The 15,000-nt window shown below is 37.6% G+C and overlaps 1 non-coding gene across 1 annotated transcript; it reads left to right on the forward strand.

Annotated features, from left to right (window-relative positions):
* The first annotated feature begins 3,999 nt into the window (after window positions 1-3,999).
* LOC116878897 lies at window positions 4,000-4,081 on the forward strand. Its single transcript, XR_004384908.1, has one exon. It is a non-coding gene; the product is annotated as a small nucleolar RNA SNORD116 (small nucleolar RNA).
* The last annotated feature ends 10,919 nt before the right edge of the window (window positions 4,082-15,000 follow it).

The following is a 15,000-nucleotide window of genomic DNA, read 5'->3' on the forward strand; positions in this document are numbered from 1 at the left end:
CAAATCCAGTCCTGTGTGTCTATCGGATTGAAACCAGGGTCCCCATCATTCCTAGCAGGACTGGCTTCGTGGGTCATGGGACATGTGCAGTCATACATGGCCCCATATGCTCAGAAGTGCCCTGTGCTTGGTTGAATGCTCTGCGTCACTCTCTGAAAAGTGACAAGGGCCCCGCATTTTCATTCTGCATTGGGACCTACAAATTGTATACCTGGCTTCAGATGACACCATCACAAATCCCAGCCAGAAGTCCCTGCTCCGTGGCCTACGTGGGTCAGCATGGAATTTCTACCAGGATTCTGGCTAGATCCTGAAGATATTCAACTTCCTAGAGAGACGTTTTTCAGAATGTTACTATAGATTTGCCTTAGCTGGAACCAAGTTTCAAAAGACCAGGTAAGTAATGGGAGGAGGATAAAGAAGTGTTATAGGGAGGAATCTTAGAAAATGTTTTGTGAGGGTTTTGTTTGTTTGTTTGTTTTTGTTTCTTAAATTGGACACAGTGTCTTGGGGGTTTCTAAATAGCAGGCCTGAATTAAAGTAGAAACATATCAGCATTGGATATCCCAAAGGAAACATGGCTCTCTTATCCCTGAGCACCTGGATAACAAAAGGAAACATCCACTGGTTACACATACACACTTAAATAAACAGCAGGCCCGAATTCTAAATACCACTCACTCTGGATGTATACTGTAGTCAGTACTGAAAAAGCAAACAAACAATTTTAACTTGATGAGCAAAGCTGAAAAAGTAGAAAAGATTTTAGAAATTTTAGAAATCTTAGATTAAATTAAAATTAAAATTAAATTTCAGAAATTTTAGAAACCATGTAGATCGTGTTTCTGTTTTACCAGCAACATAAAGATAAAAAAGTCCAAAGGCTCATATATAGTGAGGAGTTCAGCAGTGAAAGAGTCTAGGCATTGTGGTTCCCATTCCAGGGTGCTGTCAAGGACACCGCTGACCCTCTGAAAAGCTAAGTGTCCCACGCATAGGACTCAGGATATCATCCACACCTCCGTACAAAGTCTCCCCCGCCAGAGAGCACCAAAGAGCTTGTCACACTAATTATGTGAACACCAATGCCAGCTTCTGCCTGGCTGGCCTGGATAATGGTGCTCACCATGGGTCTACACTGCTGTAAGGGGAGCTGGGGCTGACAGTCATAAAGCATATTTTCAATGTTTTTTTTTTTTTTTCATAGAAAGTGTATAATGTGGCTCTTGTTGTATATAATCCCATATTTTTGACTTGTTTAAATATTGCTGGTTTTGAATAGTGGTCCTGTCTTTATTTGTAAGTAACTGTGGCATATGATGCTCCCAAAACACATTGATTTTTAAGGGTGGGGGTGTCCTGTGGCTATAGGTAAAATTTGAGGACAGCAGAAAGAGTTCAGTTCTGGTTTTGTTGTGAAGTTAGAGCTCCCTCCAGTGATCTCTCTGGCTGACTGAACTTAAAAAAACCCTTCCTTTCCAACTGTTCTTCGACGCATACAAATAAATCTAAGCTTTATTAGCCTTTACAATGCAGGCTTTTTTCCCTTCTAAAAATTAAACTCAGCCAGTAAATACATGCATATTGATTTCTCCTAAAATCTTGTTAAATATCCATAGTCAATTTATCCTCCAGTAGAGAATATTTAGAGGGTAGAATCAATACAATAAGACACGGTCAAGGAACTTTCATTTTGGCCGAGACAGTGTCCATGTATGTGTCATTACAGACAAAACTTCTCTGACTCTATAGGTGAGAGAGAACTTTCACAGTTATTAGCAAACAAAGAAAGACACTGGACAGGGTAAGTGCCTCCCATTCACACTGGAATTGTTATTTATATTTCAGAGGCTTTTTAAATGAACTGAAATAACTTTTCAGATTCATCAGAGCCATCTCTAACATCCCTCCTTTAAACCACCTTCAATTTACTGACTTCTACAAGCCAAGCATGACACTGCCCATATCAACGATGCCACATAACTCGATCAACCACAGGTAGTACCTAAAGGGATACATGAATTATTCATGAAACTAACCGAGGGCCAAGTAGATATTAAATCACTTTTGACTGTGAGGAAACCAGTTATGATTCTTGTGATTTATTTAGTTACTTACTTATTTATTTAATTCCTCCAAATACCACATTAGGTACTCCTTTGCTCAGGATCACGGAATCACAGCCAAGGTAATTGGTGAGATGCTCTCTCAGCCACACATTTGCTTATTTCCTCTCCTCCCTCCTCTCATTCCTCCTCCATTTATCTCTCCTAGTTTATATTTCTCTTCCTTTCCCTTCCCACTCCTAAAAGGTCTCATGGAGGCTTAGCTTTAGACCTGGTAACTACACTAAAGATAATCTGATACAATCCCCTTTGATTTTATGGAAGGGAAACTGAAGAAGATTGAGAAGCTTGACCAGTCACACCAGTTTCCTCTTCCTTCCTCCCTTCTATGCAGCAAGGTCTAAAGCTCCCTTTAGGTTCAGCAAAAACCCTGGGTGCTTCTGATACTGCTGGCCCCTGCCTTACCCTAGTCCATGTCTGCGGTTTGGCTTAATGGTCAAGGATATGCACACAACAATGAAACTAGAGATGGCAGAAATAGCTTTCTGTATAAAGAGATTTTAGAAAATGAAGGCTCTGGGAATATTATATGAGCATGCACTATTTCAGAACCGTGGAATCCGGTATTTTAGGTTTTCTTCTCCTGAAAAAAATGCCTTGCTTTTGCCCCTTTAAACAAACCTAAACAAGAGAACTTGATTTGACATCGCTTTTCGTGAGGACGATGGTAATGATGTTGCATTTTATTTCTCTTTATACATTATACCTTACCAAGTTTTCTCACCTAGTGTTCCACTCCAGGTAACTGGAACATGATCGCCTTGAAACTCATGGACTAGGACTACATAGGGCAGAATGTAAGGAAGCAGCAGAGACCGCAGAGTGCCCTTTTACATTTCATGCCACCATTAGCTGAGGGTTCTTGCATGGCTGAGCTTTATGTTCGTTACAATGTTTATGCAGTTTAAAGGAGATAGCAAATTCAGCACTTGGGGGAGAAAAGGGTTATCAAGGTGTAGACAGTTAAAGCAGATTGCCTAGCCAAGAGAAATTGCTGCAGGCTCTGTAGCAAGCACAGGTGGTTCTGTCACCATTGCCCACTGCCTCCAAGTCCAGCAGGAGGAATAAATCTAAGGAGAGCCCTTGCTGTTTAACCTGATCTGCAGTCTCCTTTAAAGGAGTCCACCTGTGTGGGTCAAGATGTTCGGTGAGAGGTTTCAGGAACATCCAGGCAACTTGCTAACCTGGATAGATCGGCCAGATGTAAAGCTATTTTAGTGAGAAAGTAACTGAAACTTACAGAGAGAACAAATTCACTCTGTGGAGAAACAAAGCAATGCCAGTTACCCATACATTGCAAACAATTTCCCTAAGCAAGAGAATGGCTTCTACAACAAAGGCAAACCAAACCGCTTACCCCATGGGGTGGATCTCAGATTCTAGTAAGCATGCCCATCACCTGAAAACCTTGTTAATGTGCAGATTCCAAGACTGCCTCCTCCAAACCTCTTTCAGATAAGCTAATGTTATCTTTCTTTTAACCAGGAATTTGAGGTGATTCTGACGGGTACTGTGCTTTGAGAAACAATATGTAAACGATGTCAGTAAAATATGTATTCGGTCCAGGAGGAGGGTTGATGACCACTGTGTTATTTTCAATGACTTCCTTTGCCACAGGACGGGAATGGAAGCGGCTCCATTCCTGCCTTGGCACTAGAGAATCTCTTCAGCTTTCTGAGTAAGCATCAGCGACCTCATCTTCTAAGATGTGCTTTGCAGAATACACAAGGTTACATCAAAGATTTTTTCAAAGAACTGTATGCAACACCAAGGTCAAGTGTGTATTTTGCTAAGGAACAAAATGTTAAGGAAATTTTCCAGCATCACTTACAATGTACAGATACATACTTCAACTCAGAACTACCATATCTCCTGATCAATGATGACTCCCACATACACATTCCTTGGAAATTGGAACAAAATGAGTGAGGAAAAAAAAAAGAATTACAATGTCTTTTCTCCTTTACTTGATTATTGAAAATGACTTAAGTCAGCTCCTCTAAAAGGGTATTCCTGCGGTATGAACTCCTCAATGAAGATGTACAAGTTACAAATAGCATCAATTAAAAAAAAAAAAATAGCCTTGCAAAACTGAACTTGGTCCATCAGTGTAAGAAAGGAATACTGCTCAATTTGCCCCAATTTTTCTAAGTGGCATAAGTTAACTTGAAAATTGAGTCCATGTTCCTCATCAAGATAAGCCAAAATAATAAGAGCAGGCATGCTGACCTAAGTAAAGATAAGAGGGCCTTGGAATGAGACAAAGAAACGCCAAGTGTGCACTAAATCAAAGCTCTGAGTCATCTTAATACCTCAATCCCCTCATCCATAAAATGGGGATTAATAATGTTTTCCTCCCCTTGAGGGTTGTTTAAAAGGGATAACTAACAAAGTAAATGGTTGTAAATTATTTTGCGAGCCTGCTGTGTTGCTGCCAAATAGGAAAATTTCGATTTAAAAGCTGAGATCTCTAGAAGCTCCAAAATATTATAAAGCAAGTCACATTTCATGGCTAATTTAAAACATCAGGGGTTCACACAAGTTGCTTATAATGATGTTTTCCAATTCCCATGTTATTTGATGATTTACACAGCTTCAACTTTTAAGGTTGAATCCAGCCATTCCTGTCTGGCCATGATTCTCTTTTATCAATACTACCAGCTCACATAACTGTCTATCTCTTTGGGGGATTAAACACTATTTTTTATCTGGACCTGGAAAGAGTAAATTCGGAGATGATAAGAAATTTTGGGTTGCAAGTCCCATGTGTTATTTATTTAGATCAGGAAAAGAGCTGTTATAGACAGCTTTAGGAAGACTTTTTAAAGCCCTGATAAAATCTTTGTGTGTCACATGGAATGATACTGAAAATATTTTAATACCTTAAAGCTCTTATGTTTGAACTAAAAGTTGAACTAAACTTTCAGTAAAAGAGTCTGATTTTCCTTCTGGATTTTTGGCCTTCAAAAGACAAAAACCAAGCCAAGAAAATAAAATAACAGAAAAAAACCTGATTGCACCAAATCTTCAAATCATAATATTAAGGTAAACCGTATCTGTACACTGAAAAGCAACCAGAAGAATTGAGAAACTGCATGGAGATGGTATAAAAGATATTCAGGATTTGCCAAAAGTAATTTATACTAAGAACTGGGCAGGGTATTAGATAAAAATACAAATTCCCAGACTCCACTCTAGTCTTCCTGCATGAGAATCTTGAGGAAAAAAAGCCCTGGAAATCTGAATTTTCAGCAAGTTTCTAAGATTCTTGCTACATAAGTTATTGTCAGTGGACCAGCACCATCAGCATCACCTAAAACTTGTTAGAAATGCAGAATACCAGCCTCCGCTCCCAAGCTGCTAAATCAAGACCTGTAATTTAACAAACTCCCCAAGGTATCTGTATATACACAGAAGTGCAAGAAGCGCTGCCCCAGATGATCCCTACATTCTGACAAGCTCAGGAGAGAAGTGTAATGGAATGAGCCCAGTGATTAAGGTTTGGGTCAATCCCTCGCTTGGTTGCTAAGCTCAGAGCTACTCCCTGCAAAGGCCTGGGAGTAAAAAAGAGATTAAGTGTGAGTTTGGCACCATCATTTTAACTACAATGAACCATCCAAGATGTTCTTCCTTCAAAAAAAGAAAGAGGAAAGACTGGCTAGACAAGAATTGTTACTGAACAGTTGTCTAGGACCTACCATGGAGGAAAGACTGGCTAGACAAGACTTGTTACTGAACAGTTGTCTAGGACCTACCATGGGACAGGTAGGTGCCAGGCAGTGAGGAAACTGCCAGACTGCAGAGAACAAAGTGTGTATACACACACACACACACACACACACAGGCGCACCTATAGACCTGGTGCAATCTGAGGTCAGTGCACTGGACCAATGACAATTCCCTGGTTGTGAGAGTGTGCTAGTTATTCCACGTGTTGCCATTCGGAGACACTGAGTCCAAGGTATACAGATCACTCTGCATTATTTCCTACAAGTGCAAGTGAGCCTACAGATCTATTAAAAAGTTAGGGAAAAACACAAGAAAACCCCAAGCCCACAACAAGGATCCTCATTTTGTGTTTGAGAAATGTAAGGGTTGGGAAGTATAAGTAATTTGTCCAAATGTCCTTACTAATAAAATAGGTGATTTTTGAAACAGTAGCCTATGGTGGGTGGTGCATCAAAAAAGAAATTTGCAGACTAGACTGTGTTTCTGTGTCTTCTATATAATGCTTTGGAGTATGAATGTCATTGCTTGTATCCTATTCATTAATGCAGGCCCTACTGAATCGACATACTGTATTAATTCAGCATAAATCAAAGCAGGCAGAAAAAGGGAAAAATAAATCTATTATAAAAACTATTAGATCTACTATCAGGGAACAGGAAATGAAATATTTTTTTTTTAAAGATTTTATTTATCTACTTAAGAGAGAGTGAGTGAGAGCGAGCATGAATGGGAGGAGGGGCAGAGGGAGAGGGAGAAGCAGACTCCCCACTGAGCAGGGAGCCTGATGCAGGGCTGGATCCCCGGACCCTGGGACCATGACCCAAGCTGAAGGCAAATGCTTAATCGACTGAGCCACCCAGGTGCCCCAGGGAACCAAGGGTTTTAAAAGAAAAAAATAACTCGGGGTGCCTGGATGGCTCAGTGGGTTAAAGCCTCTGCCTTCGGCTCAGGTCATGATCCCAGGGTCCTGGGATCGAGCCCCACATGGGGCTCTCTGCTCAGCGGAGAGCCTGCTTCCCCCTCTCTCTCTGCCTGCCTCTCTGCCTACTTGTGATCTCTGTCTGTCAAATAAATAAATAAATAAATCTTTAAAAAAAAAAAAAGAAAAAATAACTCATTTTAAAATTTCAACCTCCTTCTTTTACACCTTAAAGTGGAAATATTTTGCTTCTTAAGAGGAACAAGCACTATATACCCACTCCAAATTGTAAATCAAGGTCAACAGAAAATCTTTTCATCTTGGAAGCACTATTTCTTTAATGTTGTTTTTATAAGTATTTCTAGTAAAATTTGTTTACTTTAAAGAAAGAAAAAGAGAGAAAGGCAGGAATGAAAGCAGGAAGGAAGGATAAAAGGAAAGAAGGATAAGAGGAAAGAAGGAAGAAAAAAGGCTATTAAAGAAGTGAACCGTATTGTAAGGGTTGAACAATACACTGGACAAAAATAAGAAATTCATAAAGTAAACAATCAGTCAATAGAATTTTGTTTTAAACATTCCCCCTCAACAGGAGGATACACATTCTTTACCTATCAAATTGAAAAATATATGGTTAAAAATTGTAAGTTCTGCTAAAGATGTGGCAGTATAAAGCTATCTTGTACTTACTAGTGGAAATGGAATTGGCATAGCCTTTCTGGAGTAACCTAGATAGTATGCCTCCAAAAGTGCAAAGACTTCTATGCAAGGACATTCATCATGTCATCTAATGGTAAAATTTTAGAAATAATATTAATGTCTGACAGTGATCCATTAAGTTATGAAACATCATAATGGAATGAAAAGTTATTTAAATAGCATATTTGAATAATATTTATTGACCTGGAAAGTAATGACTATGTTAGAAATAAGTATTTTAAAATACTAAGAATGGTAGTTTCTGGAGGGTGAATTATTTTCTTTAAATAAAGGATTTTCTAGATTTCTCTCAAAAAAACACACTTTAAAGATTAAGAAAGGATGGCTCTGAGGTCTACACTGGAAAAGAAAGAGGATCTTTCTGGGGAGGTGCTTGCCTCTCTCTGTGATTCCCATTTTTCCTACTAAGTTAGGTACCTATGGGCAGAAAAGGAAAATAAAGAAGGTCAAGAAAAGCTCAAAGATTGGAAAAAGCGCTGGAGGTATGTCCCAGTCAGCATTTTTCGAAGACAATGAAGTATGGCCAGTAAAGAAACCAGGACTGTCAGTCATGTGAGCTCTGCCTGCCCAGCCCCTTTGTTAAGAGTAAAAAGATGAGATATTTCCCATTCATCAGTGGACTCATCCATTTCCATGCTTTTCTGTGTTTTCCTTTCCCTAAGTTTCTTATTAAAAGCTTGTATGTAAAAGTTCCATCTTGTTTTGCCTTGTTTTCCCCACCTTGGTCAGGCTAGACGAAGCGTAGAGTTACACCTGTGGGAGGCCAATGAGACAGTGGTTTCAGGTGCCATCCCTGCTTGGGACCAGGAAGGGGCACTGGGAGATGAGGAACACTGAAGAGGTTAGCCAGCTGCAACTGCAGATGTTCCTCCCTTTTCCTTTTGGATTTGGCTTCTAGTTTACACCCAAAATGAGCAAGATTCTGGCAGTAATTTACAATGTCACAATAATACTGAAATAAGGGTGTCTTTAAATATGACATCAAAGGAGTTCTTGAACAAAAATGGATATTTAGGCAACAAAAGTCTGTTGACTTCTTATATTTTTACAAGGCAAATGTTTGGCATCTGTGTATGTACATGAACGTACATGTGCAGGGTATCCGTGTGTGCTCAATGGTGAGATTTCTTCCCTCCAAATGAGCATAAAAAGTTGAACCTCTTCTTGAACATAAAAATTCCTTTTTAGCAAATAGACCAGTCATCTCAGGGAGAAGAAAAGGACAAATATAGGCAATTGCTTAAAATTTAGCCCAACCCATGATAACGATCAAGGCCTGTGCCTTCCTCTCCCATATCAAAAGGCAATTTTGGATGCTGTTCTTGCTCTGAGTCCTTCAGGGAATTGGCACACATAGGAATTTCCATATACTATATGTGAACACAGAAAATAATTAAGAACTATTGAATAAAACCCCAAAACACAATACTTAAGGTAGTAAAGAATATGGGACAAGAAGGAGAAAAACTAGGCAGGGAAAGCATCTCATAATCATAATTGTTCTTATTTCTGTACAAATAGTTTATAGAAGGTGTTCTACTTTGATTTCTGATGGAAAAAAAAAATCATGATGTAAATAATGCTGAGTCATGCAACAGTGGTCAAATTCTGTCTGAGAACATTCAATATTTTTGAAGAGTCAGCCCACAGAGGTGAAACTCAAATTATTCACTGGATCAAATAAGTTAAGAGGTAATAAGTGGAGTTTCATAAATTAACAAAATAATATTGGACTTCTGAAAGTCTCTTCTTCCAGTTTGCCTTTTGATTTTCACAGATTTTCTCTCTTCACACTCAGAAACATCCATCATCATAGAAAGCTTACATAGACTTAATATACAAGTGGCTTCCCTTTGCTGAGTGCCAACAGCTGCATATTTCTATACGTATATAGTCTTAGAGTCTGTGCAAAAGAACATGCTTACATTCATCTATTACTTCAGTAAAAGGCCTCTATATTTTACTGTTAAGACAAGCTGACTGTTACCTTTTTTTTTTTTTTAATATTTTATTTATTTATTTGACAGACAGAGATCACAAGTAGGCAGAGAAACAGGCGGGGGTGGGGGGGAGAGGCTCCCCGCTGAGCAGAGAGCCCGATGCGGGGCTCGATCCCAGGACCCTGGGATCATGACCTGAGCCAAAGGCAGAGGCTTTAACCCACTGAGCCACCCACGCGCCCCCTGACTGTTACTTCTTAGGAAAGGATTTCTTCAGCATTAAAACATAGCTTATTTCCTCATTATTTAGCAACACAATCACCCATCGAGTCCTTAAGCCCCCATTCAAAATCAATGTTGATCTAGGGTGAATGTTGATCTCGGGTGACCATATAATGTATTGGACAAACTGGAACACTTTTGATAGGAAATGGAGACACTCAATAGACAGGCAAACCTGGACGCCTGGTCACCCTAGTCCTGTCCCAAACTCAATAGCTGCTTTTTGGTGCATCCTTCATATTGCAATCACTCTAGAACCAAATAAGACGCAATTCATTTTTCCTACAATTTAAAAAAAATTTTTTTTAAAGGCCAAAATTCAGAAAGGCAGAATGACAGTAATGTAAATGATTATAAGGGGATAGCAGGAAAATTATTCGTTCCTACCCACTCTCTCCGGGTTTGCTCCTTTCTGGCTCAGAGACCCTTTCTGCCTGTACTTTCTGCCCCCGTCATGCTCTTGCCAGGCTGCAGGCTACACACAATAGAGCATTAAGTGAGTTACAATACCAGCAAAGGCCTAATGAGGTGATTATTTCAAATAGAAATGGGATGCAAAATCTGTCACAGAGCCACTGTGGAGAACGTGATTCTCCTAGAAAAAATGAAAGTTTGTCTTTACATCTGTTTGCAGTTTCAGTGCTGGAGAAACCAAATCTCAGAATACTTTATCGTTCTTCCCTTTTTTTCCCTTGATACCTGCTCCCGCTACTTATACATACTCTTGAATGTCTTGAAGCACTGGCATTCTCACTCTTATTAGCCTTCCCTTTGCCACTCCTAGAAGATTCAACCTTTAAAACTTGCAGATACACATACACATTTGCATTCTTAAAATGTACAGAGTAATAAGAACCTTAGTTCGTTTTCTGCCTTTTTCATTTTGATATCTGACATTCCCGTGGATATTTAGTATACATCCAGAGACATCAAGCTGAGTGATTTTCGGAAAGATAAATTAATCCTGAGAAAAGAAGCTACCATCTATTCTGTACTTGCCACATTTCTGGTAATGGAGGGGGAAAATAAATAAGTTATTACTTCCAGAGCAAAAGAAAGGAATAAGATGAGAAAGGGAATTAGAATCGCATTCTATATATGGCCCTCTATCTGTCACCAAGTAGCTCTTAAAAGGATATTGCTCTAAGCCAAAGCATTATATTTTTAATGTAAAATTTCATCTAGGTATGACAAATACAAGTTTACTGTTCAATGAATTTTCACAAACTGAACATACCTATATATTCAGATTGCAGATCAAGAAATAGGACAGTAATAGCACCTCAAGCTATCTCCATGACCCCACCTAATCAGTATACCTCCTTCCCCATAGATCACAATTATTAACTTCCATCACCACTGATTAGTACTTCCTGCTTCAGGACTTTATTATATGATATGAAAACTCTTTTTGCATCTGGATGTTTTTAGTTAATATCAGGTTCTTGAGATTTATCGTGTTGTTTCATTAAGTAGTAGTCATTCATTCTCACTGATCATTGGTATTTGCTTGTATGATTATATCACAATTTATCTACTCTATAAATGTTGATGGACATTTAGGTTGTTTTCAGTTTGGGGCTAAGACCAAGAATCATGCTACAAATCTTCCTGAGTAAGTCTTTCAGTGTGTATACATTGGGTGCAAGAACAGAATTGCTAGTCAAATGGTATTTACATTCTGCCAAGCAATTTCTCAACGGACTTATATTACTTTAGTGCATAAGAGTTCCCATTGCTCTACATTCTCATCAAAATTAGTACAGCTTGGGGGTCCCTGGGTGGCTCAGTGGGTTAAGCCTCTGCCTTTGGCTCAGGTCATGATCTCAGGGTCTGGGATCGAGCCCCGAATCGGGCTGTCTGCTCAGCAGGGAGCCTGCTTCCCTCTCTCTCTCTCTCTCTCTCTCTCTGCCTGCCTCTCTGCCTACTTGTGATCTCTCTCTCAAATAAATAAATAAATAAAATCTTTAAAAAAAAATTAGTACTGCCTGCCTTTTAAATTTCAACCATTCTGGTGGGTGTGTAGTACTACCTTATTTTGGTTTTAATTCAAATTTCATTGATTACAAATGAGATTGAAGTATCTATTTACATGTTTATAACAATTTGAGTATTCTCTTTGTGAAAAGTTAGTTCAAATATTTTTTCCATTTTTCTACTTGGTTGTCCTTCATTTTTTTATTTATTTGTAGGAATTCTTTGTATATTCTAAATCATATACATAGATGGTTTATGCTTTGTGCTTTTGAGATGCTATTAATGTTATAAAATATTCTTTAAAAATTTCCTCTAGAGGAGCGCCTGGGTGGCTCAGTGGGTTAAAGCCTCTGCCTTCGGCACAGGTCATGATGCCAGGGTCCTGGGATCGAGCCCCGCATCGGGCTCTCTGCTCAGCGGGGAGCCTGCTTCTTCCTCTCTCTCTCTGCCTGCCTCTCTGCCTACTTGTGATCTCTGTCTGTCAAATAAATAAATAAAAACTTTTAAAATAAAAAAAATTTTCCTCTAAAAGTCTTACTGTTTTTATTTTACATTTAACTGGAATCTGACTGTATCCATTATGTGAGATAGAAAGTAAATATTCATTTCTTTCACATAGATATCCATTTTTTAAATTTATCAATTTCTAGAAAAACTCATACTTTTCTCCCTACGTTCAGTGTCACCTTTGTCATAAAATAAATGACTACATGTATGAAGCTCTATCTTTAATATAAGAATATAAGGCTTTCTCATTTTGATATTTATGCATCCCAAAGTTTGTATATGCCTTAGGTTTTTATAAGTTAATACAAAATATCTTCTCATTCTCTTGTAGGTTTTGTTTTGTTTTACTCATAGTTTTATTCTTCTTAAAAAGTGTGTTGCTTGTTCCCAAACATTTGGAAATATTCTAATTATTTTGTAACTGATTCTCAGCTTTAATTCTAATAAGATCAAAGGAAATAGTCTCATGATTTTTATTAACTTAAAATGTATTAATGTATCGAAACTTGAATAGTTTACAGCATTAATCTGATACCAATTTAGTTATAAAGTTCTTTTTTTGTGTCTACATATTATAATTTTTCCTAACACTTGATTTTCAACATTTCTGTTTCAAATTTTTCTTTTGTTTAAGGTATATTTCTCTCAAATAGCTAATAGATGTATTTTGTTTTTCATCTAGTCTAACATTTTTCTTTTAATGGGAAAATTTATATTGTTTACATTTAATGCAATAACTTCTATACCTAGGTTTAAATCTATCATCGCATTTATTACTAGTTTTCCCCACATATTCTATCTTCCCTTCTTTCTTCTTAAAGCAATGGATAATAGGTTATATATTCTTTCATTCACAGGGATAACATTAGAAATCCTTTATTTATTACAACTGGACATAAATTAGAATTTTACCACTTCCCAGCTAATGGTATGTCCTTAAAACACTTTAACTTTATTTTCCTATCTCCTACCTTTTGTGTTATTATTGTATAAATTTTAATTCTAGATATGGTTCAATACCTTGAAACATTATTTATATTATTATTTTCACTTAGGTTTACTCACATATCACCTTTCCCATTTTTCTTTTACTTTTCCTTACTTTTTTGTCTGCTATTGTTTTTCTTCTGCCCAAAGAGATTTTTTTCACATTTATTTTAATTCAGGTCTGCTGGTAACAAATTCTCTCAGTTTTTGCTTGTATAAAAATACCTTTATCTGTCTTAGCTCATAAATCTAAATTGGCAGGTATTTTTTTTTCTCCACACTTTAAAGATGTCATTTCATTTTCTTTTTACTTCTATTATTTATATTAAAAATTCAGCTCTGTTTAGCTTTTTAGTGCTTATCCTCTTGGCTTCTAAGCCTGTTGCTCTGTGCAATTTAGGACTCAGCAAACACCCCAAAGGAAAAACTGTTGTAGACTGTGGACTTTCTTCTTTGCATTTCCCTTCTGTCTATAACCTTGGGCTCTCAAATTTTAGGTGTTTTGGCACTTTAAAGTTCCGATTTTTGTATCCTTGGTCTCCTAAAATTGTTTTAAACTATACTGGCTTCTCAGCCACCTCAGCTGACCTATCCATGGCTTCTGAGTCTCTCACTGTGTGCTTCTTAAGAGTCAATAAATGCTCTTCAGCAGAAAGCAATGTGTAGAATGTTTGCCCAAGTCAATAGCCTTTCTTCTTTCCAAGATACCAGACTGTCAGGGCCTCGTTGCCTGATGGGCCCTCTGATATCCTTAAACACACACACACACACACACACACATACATATATTTACATATACATACATATACAGCTGAATTTTAAATATACACATTTAAAATTCAATAAATATATATATAACTATATATTTCTTATTTATCTATTTCCTTTATTTATATATTTATATATTTTATATAAGCATTATATATAATATATATACTACATATATAAATATATATATAGTGTGTGTATGTGTATATATATATATATATATATATATATATTTTTTTTTTTTTTTTTTTTAAATTCAGCTATTCTAGTTGTTCTTACCAGAAACACTGGTCTACAACAAACCATTCCACAGATCTGGAAGCAGAAGTCAAAATGTTGTTTCTTGAAACTTTCCTATTTCCTAATGGTCTTTTCAAGAAGGTTATGGTAGATTTTAGTGTTAACAATCATAAGCTTTCCCTTAGCAGTGGCATAATATATCCCTATATTCACTGGCACCAGCCTGACCATCTGACTTCAACTAGAACCTTGAAGAGGCAGTTTGTGGATTGCCAAGCCTGTTTTCTTTTTCTTTCTCTTTTTTTTCTGAAATATTTTATTTATTTATTTGACAGACAGAGATCACAAGTGGGCAGAGAGGCAGGCAGAGAGAGAGCGGGGAGCAGGCTCCCTGCTGAGCAGAAAGGCTGATGCTGGGCTCGATCCCAGGACCCTGAGATCACAACCTGAGGCAAAGGCAATGGTTTAACCCACTGTGCCACCCAGGCACCCCCATTCAAAAGATTTCTAAGCTTTCTTTCACATCCGGTTGTAATGAAAACGTTTTCCCTGACCTATTAATTTCATGCAGTTGCTAGAAGGCTTATATGAGGTAAACACTTTCAGGTAAAAGAAAGCTTCATACAAATGCATGAAAGTAAAATATATATATACATATGTATCCTCTTACTTACAATTATATTAACCCTAATTGTTTCCATTTTTAAAAAATTTTTTAAAGATTTACTTATTTGGAGGGTTGGAGGGCAAAGGGAGAGGGAGAGAATCTTAAGCAGGCTCCCATGACCCCCAACATCACAATCTGAGG

This window comes from Lontra canadensis, unplaced genomic scaffold, assembly GCF_010015895.1.
Source record: "Lontra canadensis isolate GAN:19392208 unplaced genomic scaffold, GSC_riverotter_1.0 scaffold2, whole genome shotgun sequence".
Lineage (NCBI taxonomy): Eukaryota > Metazoa > Chordata > Mammalia > Carnivora > Mustelidae > Lontra > Lontra canadensis.